Below are 9,075 nucleotides of genomic sequence, written 5' to 3'. Positions count from 1 at the left end.
AGTGTGGGGAAAGATGTGCCCGAATCAACCCTCTTTGCGAAGGAGTTCGGTGCAAAGAATCAGGTATCTCAGGGACTTGGCCTTTCTATGAATGAGTTCTGCTTGTATCTGCATTCAAGCTTGAAACAGCAACTGGGCTTCATCTCACGGGAGCAGCGTGTAGCGGATAGTGAGCATGTGACCAGGTTGATTTGCGCCGCTTTCAATCTTTGAAATTTCACCAAACAAAGATACGGTGAATCCAACTGTCCCAGTCAAGCGACAGATTGAAGGGACCGGTGTTTCAAACAGAGCTGGAACAAGCGCAGTGCAGTAATATGGTCCGCAACATTAAATGTCAGAGTTATTAAGCAGACAATAATTAAACATACACTTAACAACAGTACTTACACCCAAACCTTGCGAATGTTCGCCGAAGAACTCAAACACGTTACAGTTCCCAGCTCGGTGTACAACTTGATCAAAAATTATTCGGATTCTAAACTATCTGTTCCAAAAGCCACATTTTATATCTTTTCCCTATCCCTGCTACGTGACAATTTAAATTTTTAATAGTATTACCTAACACAAGTGACCAACTTCTGATGGAAGGTCATTAACCTGAAACGTTAATTCTGTTTCTCTCTCCACAGATGCTGCCTGACCTGCTCAGTGTTACCAGCATTTACTCTTTTTATTCTCCGAACTTATAATCAGAAAATCACTTCCCTTGTCATCTAACTACACTCCTTCCTGATATGTAGCCTTGTCCTACAAACCAGGCTCCTTTCGGATGATTCAGTCATTCATTGGAATTATAACTTCTGAACGATAACAATTATGTGAATTATGTAACTATCTAATACTTGCCACCAGAGGGCGCGACTGTTGGAGTCCTAATGGTCACCTGCCCACACGTGCAGGGCCAGTATAAAAGGTCGGCTGCCATGTTGTTCAGGCACTCTGGAGTTGTAATAAAGAAGACTAAGGTCACACTAAATTTAGCTCACAGTACTCAGCCTCGGGGAGTTCTTCTCTACACAACAATTGGCGACGAGTAACAGAATACGAACCTTCAAACAACCATGGCTGCCGTTGGAATATTAGAGAGATCCGTAGAGGGTGATGATTGGGAAGCCTTCGTCGAGCAGCTCGACCAGTACTTTGTGGGCAACGAGCTGGAAGGAGACACTAACGTGGCCAAGCACAGGGTGGTTCTTCTCACCGTCTGTGGGCCTAAAATATACAGCCTCATCAAGAATCTGCTCACACCGACTAAACCAACGGAGAAGGAATATTCAGAGTTGTGCACACTGGTTTGGGACTACCTCAAGCCGAAGGAGAGTATCCTCATGGCCAGATATCGTTTTGACACGCACCATCGCTCCGGGGACCAGGACCTGGCGGATTATGTCACCGACCTGAGACACCTCGCGGGACCTTGCTCCGTTGGGGCAAATGCTGTGGGACTTTTACGTGCTGGGCATCAGCCACGAGGTCAGTCTTTGAAAGCTGTTGGCTGCTGAAAACCGAGACCTGAGCAGGGCCATCGCGATCGCCCAGGCATGCATGGCCACGGACGATAACACCAAACAGATATCTTCTCAACATCGAAGCTCACCGGCAAGTACTGTGCATAAAATGATGTCGCTAGCCTGCCGAACTGCATATGGCAGGGTCGATACGTCTGTGGCTGCAAGACCTGTGATGACTCAGAGTGCGCCATCGTGGGTAAATGTGAATCTATTAGCACCGTGTTGGTGCTGCGGGGGTAATCCTCGGGCCCGTCAATGTCGATTCAAGCACTACGTGTGCAAAGGCTGCACAACGATGGGGTACCTCCAGTGAATGTGCAAACGTGCTGTGACATACCACGTGGCTGAGGATGATCGATCCGGCACGGATCACGCTGCACAAGCAACTCAACCCAAGGAACAAGGACTCCCAGGTGCAGGTGGGGATGTATCATTTTATCAGTGAGGATTTGAGGGTGTGCCCGAAACGTGTACTTTGGCAACCTGTGGCTCGCTTACCATGTCGGAGTTCTGAGTAGAGCGCTTGCTTAGGGAGTCTCATGCTGGGCATGTGGACTATGTGGCCCGCCCAGCGGAGCTTGTCGAGTGTGGTCAGTGCTTCAATGCTGGTGATGTTGGCATGAGCGAGAACACTTTCAGCACCAGATTACCAAAATTAAACCCAATGAGATCGGGATAAAAGTTCCTCACATGCTCAGAGCAAAATATATGATTGATTGTCGACAGAAGAATGAACAAACTTCAGCACCAGGTCAGACGGAAATGTTCAGCGAGCAGGTGGACTGCTGAATTGCACATTTAAGGAGTTGGTAGTGATAAAACAAGTGGGTTTCGCTTAATGATTAAATGGGACATGAAACCACATCTCCAGAGGAGAACAGTGACGTGAACACAGCACCTTACACCGCTCGGCCACCCTGACTATGCAGTGTTCTTTCACATGAAATAAACGAGGGCAGCAGGCGTATCTCTGCCGGACACCGGGGAAACAGTGAGACAGACCTTGGATCAAGGGTTTGGTTATTTCGACACAGCAAAGGAAATATTAATTCTGGAAGGACAATATCCAAAAGTACAATGACCAGTGAGCTCCCTCTGTGCTGTGTGGGAATGTGTTGGCTCACCTTAAACAACTTCTGTCCCACACTGAAAGTTCTCAATCCTTCTCCTCCGCTGACCTTTACAGAAATGTCACCAATCACCCAGCCACCGTGTTCACTTCCTCACAATGGGGCCACAGATTCTCCTACCATCTCCCCGCAATCAGCGAACTCACCCTGTTTACAAAATTATACCTCGAACACGTGCCTGGCAAAGGGCAGGAGAAGCCAGATAGTCTGTAAGCTCGGTCTATCACAGAAAGTATTGGTATTCATGGTGATTACAGCAATTATTAATCGTCTCACAGACCTCAATTATTTTTATGCGATGAATTGATCGAGGATTGAAACCAGGTTAGCGCACTGGATCTTAACCCCTTGACCACCAGGGAACAGTTATGATACATGTCGATATATTTATATATATTTATATATGAATCTGAATGTCAATGGCTACCTACCTAGACCTCGTGGTGCCCACGGTCGTGTGTCTAACTTTGAGTGAGAGAAACGGTTCCACAGTGACACCTGTCATGTGTCCAACATGGTTATTGCTTGAACTATTGCAAGTTGTGCACCAGAGGGCACTGCAGTGGGAGTCTTGTAGCTTACCTGTTCAGGTGTGCCTGGCCTCGTATAAAAGGCAAGCCATCAGGTGTGATGCTCACTCTGTGGTTATCAATAAAGGACGAAGGTCACTACAGTTCAAGCACTACACATTGTCTCGTGGAGTCATTATCAGAGCATCTGAAGGTGTAACAATTGGCGACGCGATTACGGACCTTCACACGAAAATGGCTAAACTTGGTACGTTGCAGCAGTTCGCCGATGGTGATAATTGGGAAGCCTTTGTGGAGTGGCTTGTCCATTTCTTCACAGCAAACTATCTGGCAGGTGACAACCCGGTCACACTGGCTGATAAGTGCAGAGCTATCCTGCTAACCAGTTGTGGGCCCACCTTCTACGGCCTCGTCAGGGACTTGCTGGCACCAGCGAAGACAATGACCAAGATGTACGAGGAGCTTGTAACACTGATACAAGAACAACTCAAGCCCAAAGAGAGCATCTTCACAGACAGACAGCGGTTTTATACACACCGACGGCCCGAAGGCCAGGAGATCGAAATATGCTGCAGATCTCAGGAGGCTGGCGGCACCGTGGGATTTTGGTGACCACCTCACCGAAGCACTGCAGGATATCTTTGTCATCGGAATCGGCCACGAGGGCCTTCTTCATAAGCTACTGTCAGCGGATACCAAACTCACACTGCAGAAGGCCATCTCCGTGAGCCAAGCATTCATGACCTCGACCTGTGGCTCGAGGCGGATGACTCATCCTCAGGACTCAAACCCGGCAAGTACTGTGCACAGAGTGGTGCCTTTTAGAGGCTGGACTGTAAAAAGTGAACCTTCTCAGGGGGGAGAGAACAGGCCCCCGAGTCGCTTAACTCAGAATCCATGGTCAGATCAGCCATGATCTTATTGAATGGCAGAGCAGGATCGAGAGGCCGAATGGCCGACTCCTGTTCGTATTTCTTCTGTTCTTATGTTAATCATTTAAAGAGCTTAATCATTGATGAAGTTTTCTCCCCTATCTGACTTTATCCACTCTGTGTGTCGGAGACTGGTTTAAAATATTCACTGCTCATGCGACAAGGAACCTTGGGCGACTTTTGTTCAATTTATTTACAAAAAAATGGCCTCCAAGATAATATTTTCGCTTGGGCTTGAACCAGGGAATTTTCGCGTATGGGGCGAGTGTGATAACCGCTACACTACAGAAACGGAGTGATTAAAGTAATCTTAGGAATATAATCAGATCTTTAACCTACACAGCGGGCCAATACTTCAGCAGCTGGTTTTCCGAGAATAGAATGACGATGTTGGAGTGGATTTTCAGACAAAGCAAAGCATGATGGGGTAAGCCACCACGAAATGAACTTTGGACCAAGAAGCCTATCTGCTGTCCCTGATATGAACTCTGCAGCAACAAGTGACTCCTGGCCAGGTGCAGGCCACTGTTTCATCGAAAGCTTTGCAACAGAATAACTAACCACAAAAGAAGATAAAGAGGAAGGGCCCGCAAACTCGCACCATGCTATCAGGTTTTACTAGGACTAAAAAGTTGAATGTTAATGAATTGCGTTGCCATATGGATCGATTGGTTGTTTGTAAATTAATTTAAAAGATTGTGTTCCGCCCCCTGTAAACTGCTTAGAACCCTGAGGCACAAGGCACTCGGGGAGATCGCTAGATCTCAACTCTTCTCCCAGAGCTCTGTTAGCAATAAAGTTGTTTCTCTTAACTTACCAGAGTCTATGTGAATTTATTTTCACCAACAGTGGATGCAGAGAGGATGTTTCCACCGATGGGGGAGACTGGAACTAGGGGCATTATCTTAGAATAAGGGGCCGCCCATTTAAACTGAGATGAGGAGGAATTTCTTCTCTCAGAGGGCTGTAAATCTGTGGAATTCACTGTTCCAGGGAGCTGTGGAAGCTGGGAAATTGAATATATTTAGGACAGAAATAGACAGTTTCTTAAACAATAAGGGGTTAAGGGGTTATGGGCAGCGGGCGGGGAAGTGGAGCTGAGTCCATGATCGGATCAGCAATGATCTTATTACATGGTGGAGCAGGCTCGAGGGGCCGTATGGCCGACTCTTGCTCCTATTTCTTGTGTTCCTTTGACTAATACACATCAACATCCTGGGCGTCACCATTGACAAAGTAGCTGTGGGCAAGCCTGGCGAGCTCAGTCGGTAGAGCATGAGATTTTTAATTTTAAGGTAATGTGTTCGTGCCCCACCTTGCGTGAATTATTTTCCTTAAACTTTTATGTTACTTTCACGGGAATTAACCCACACATTCAAAAAGTAGTTAGATTTGTCCCTTATGTCTAAAAGGATCAAGGGGTATGGAGAGAAAGCAGGAAAGGGGTACTGAGGGAATGATCAGCTATGATCATAGTGAATGGTGGTGCAGGGTCGAAGGGCCGAATGGCCTACTACTGCACCTATTTTCTATGTTTCTATGTTTCCCCTTGTGGGGGAATCTAGAACTTGGGGGCACAGTTTCAGAATAAGAGGTCATAAGAACATCAGAAGTCTGAGCAGGAGTAGGCCACATGGTCCCTCGATCCTGCTCCACCATTCAATACGATCATGGCTGATCCCCATAAACCCTTATTCCCTGAAGGTTTAAGGGTCGCCCATTTAAAACGGAGATGAGGAGGAATTTCTTCTCTCAGAGGGTGGTGAATCTTTGGAGCTCTCTGCCCCAGAGAGATGTGGAGGCTGGGTCATTGAATATACTTCAGGTGGAGATGGACAGATTTTTGGACGAGGCCATATGGATTGAATTGGAGAACAGAAAAGGGGCAATCACACGACTGGGAATGTACGGGACACCCCCGAACATCCAGAGGGAGATATAGGGTCTGGTTATTGTGATTCAGCAAGGAAACCATCGATCCTGGAGGACAAATACTCTGTTCCAAACGAAACGGACCCAGCCTCTCCAATTGATCAGTCAATTAATGATGTTTTCGCGTGAAAGCAACAGAAAAGTTTAACAAAGCTTATTCGCCCAACCCTGAACCCACGATCCTGAGATTAAAAGTCTCAAGTTTTACCGACTGAGCTAGCCTGGCTGGGCAAATGTGGCATCCTTGACGTATGTCAAATATTGTGGGTGGATTAATGAAGATTGAAATCATGATTGAGTATCTCACAAACTTGAATTATGGAGTTCATTCAGTTAGCATTTCTTTAATTGTGCAAAAGAAGATTGTGGGTTAATTAATGACGTTTTTCCATGAAAGCTGCATTAAATTAAAATAAATGTAATCCCCTGACTTGGGGCTCGGACCCACGATCCTGAGATTAAAAGTCTCATACTCTACCGACTGAGCTAGCCGGGCTTCCGCCCAACGCAGGTTTTTATCGCTCATTGCAGCCAGGCGCCTGTTGGCTCCGCCCCAGATGTTGAAACTTGCTGTTGAAACTTGTGTTGTGTTTATCACGTTTGCTTTACACGCAAAAGGTCCCTGGTTCAATCCCGGGCAGAAACATTATGTTTAATCTTTCTGTGGATGAACAATCGGAGGCGAGTTTAGTCTCCCGGCAAATGCTGCCTGACCTGCTGAGATTTCCAGCATTTGCTGTTTTTATTTGCTATTTATTCTCCTGGCAAAAGGGCTCCCTTATTCATTAATTGCTCTTTATTTCACTTCAATAAATGGATAACATTGACTGAGAGAAAACGGACCCACCGGGGACCTTTTGCGTGTGAGGCCAACGTGATATCCGCTACACTGCAGCCCAACAAATGGCGAAAAACCACTGAATATAAAGGATGAGCTGACAAATATCAGGGGCAGTGCAGTCTGGTCAACGTCACACCCTTCTTATTCAGCAGAGGCATGAACGGGAGTCAGACGCCACAAAGTTTCAATAAAGACACAAATACAAGTAACACTTGCAAATCTTTTCAGTGTAAAATTCTTTCACTTTATTTGAAATCCTATTGCGTTGAATCTGCAAATACGCACGGTGGGATATTATCTTCACTACTGATTGTATTTTGTGTGCAAGATAGGAATAACCGGTGCTGTTAAATTTGATAATAAATTTGCCCCAGATCCCTGAAGACTTTGAACCAGAAAGCTAAAATACAATGAGTAAAATGTGATATGGTTTTCGAGGTTAGATGCAAAGCACAGGACAAATGATTGAAGTATGGACTGTTCCTGCGTTAGCAATTGTTTAATTGTGCAACAGAAGGTGAGGGGTTAATTATTGACGGTTTCCCGTGAAAGCAAGAGAAAAGTTTAAGAAGAAATCATCCGGTGCCTGTCAGGTGAGCGCTGCCTGTGATACCTCGTGGGAATGGGAGGGGAATTTAAAGCCCCTTGTATGCAGAACCTTCATATAGTAAAACATCTCCAACTCATTGTGTAGGTGTCATGGTGCAACGATAGTGTGTCTGAATCGAGATCCGAAGGTTGTGTGTTCACATCACTTCGGGGTCACTGTTCTCTTGGATATTTTTCTTCCAGAATTATTATTTCCTTGGCTGTTTGGCAATAACCAGACCCTTGCTCCAAGGTCTGTCTCACTGTTTCCCCGGTGTCAGGCAGAGATACGATTTCTGCCCTCATTTTTTCATGTGACAGGACACAATAGTTCAAAATCAACCTGCAGGTGGCCATAGGCAGCACTGAATATTCAGGATGGCCGAGCGGTGTAAGGTGCTGTGTTCAGGTCACTGTTTCCTCTGGAAATGTCGGTTTATGTCCCACTTCTGACATTTCTTATATTTAATCATTAAGCGGAATCCATTTGTTTTGTCACCACCAACTTCTTAAAAGTACAATTCAGCAGTCCACCTGCTCGCTTAACATTTCCGTCTGACCTGGTAGTGAAGTTTGTTCATTCTTTTGTAGACCGGCAATCATATATTTTGCCCTGAGCATGTGAGGAACTTTTATCCCGATCTCATTGGGTTTAATTTTGGTAATCTGGTGCTAAAAGTGGAGATGTTTCTGCAGTGTAATGGTTAACACGTTCGCCTCACAAACGAAAGCACCTCGAGGGGAAATATTTTCTGGAGTTTTCTCATGCATGTTCAGAGGAGAGTTTGTTCTCCTGTGAAAGGTCAAGAGATCATACGAACGTAAGCGTTCGGAACAGGAGTCAGCCAATCGTCTCATTTTCAAGTTTTCAAGATCTTTCCGCCCGGTTTCGGACCGGGGACCTTTCGTGTGTGAGGCGAATGTGATATCTACTTCACTACGGAAATACTGAAATATAATCTATCTGAGGATAAAACCACAGCTCCAACCTACACAGCTAGCCGAGAATTCAGGAACTTGTTTTAAGAGAATAGAATGAGGGTGCTATATTTAGGAAGGCTGTAAGTGTGGCCTTCGACAGCGTGGACAATTTTCCACGCCGCGGGAACCTACTATCAGCAAGGGCAGACATCGATGACGAGGTCCAACACCGCCTCCAGTGTGACAGCACAGCCTTCGATCACCTGAGGAGGAGAGTGTTTGAAGACCAGGACGTCAAATCTGGCACCAGGCTTATGGTGTGCAGGACGGTGGTGATACCTGCCCCGCAGTATGGCTCCGAGACATGGATTATATACAGCAAACATCTCAAATCACTGGAGAAATACCACCAGGGCTGTCTCCGCAAGATCCTGCAAATCCCCTGGGAGGACAGACGCACCAACATCAGTGTTCTCGCTCAGGCCAACATCCCCAGCACTGAAGCACTGACCACACTCGACCAGCTCCTCTGGGCGGGCCACATTGTCCACATGCCCGACACGAGACTCCCTAAGCAAGCGCTCTACTCAGAATTCCGACACGGTAAGCGAGCCCCAGGTGAGCAGTGTAATTTATTTCACACTACTGTATATAACTGTACCTTACCATGCTATACATGACTGTAAC

The sequence above is a fragment of the Pristiophorus japonicus genome, unplaced genomic scaffold (genome assembly GCF_044704955.1).
Source record: "Pristiophorus japonicus isolate sPriJap1 unplaced genomic scaffold, sPriJap1.hap1 HAP1_SCAFFOLD_70, whole genome shotgun sequence".
Taxonomy (NCBI): Eukaryota; Metazoa; Chordata; class Chondrichthyes; family Pristiophoridae; genus Pristiophorus; species Pristiophorus japonicus.
Note: the sequence above shows the minus strand (reverse complement) of the source record.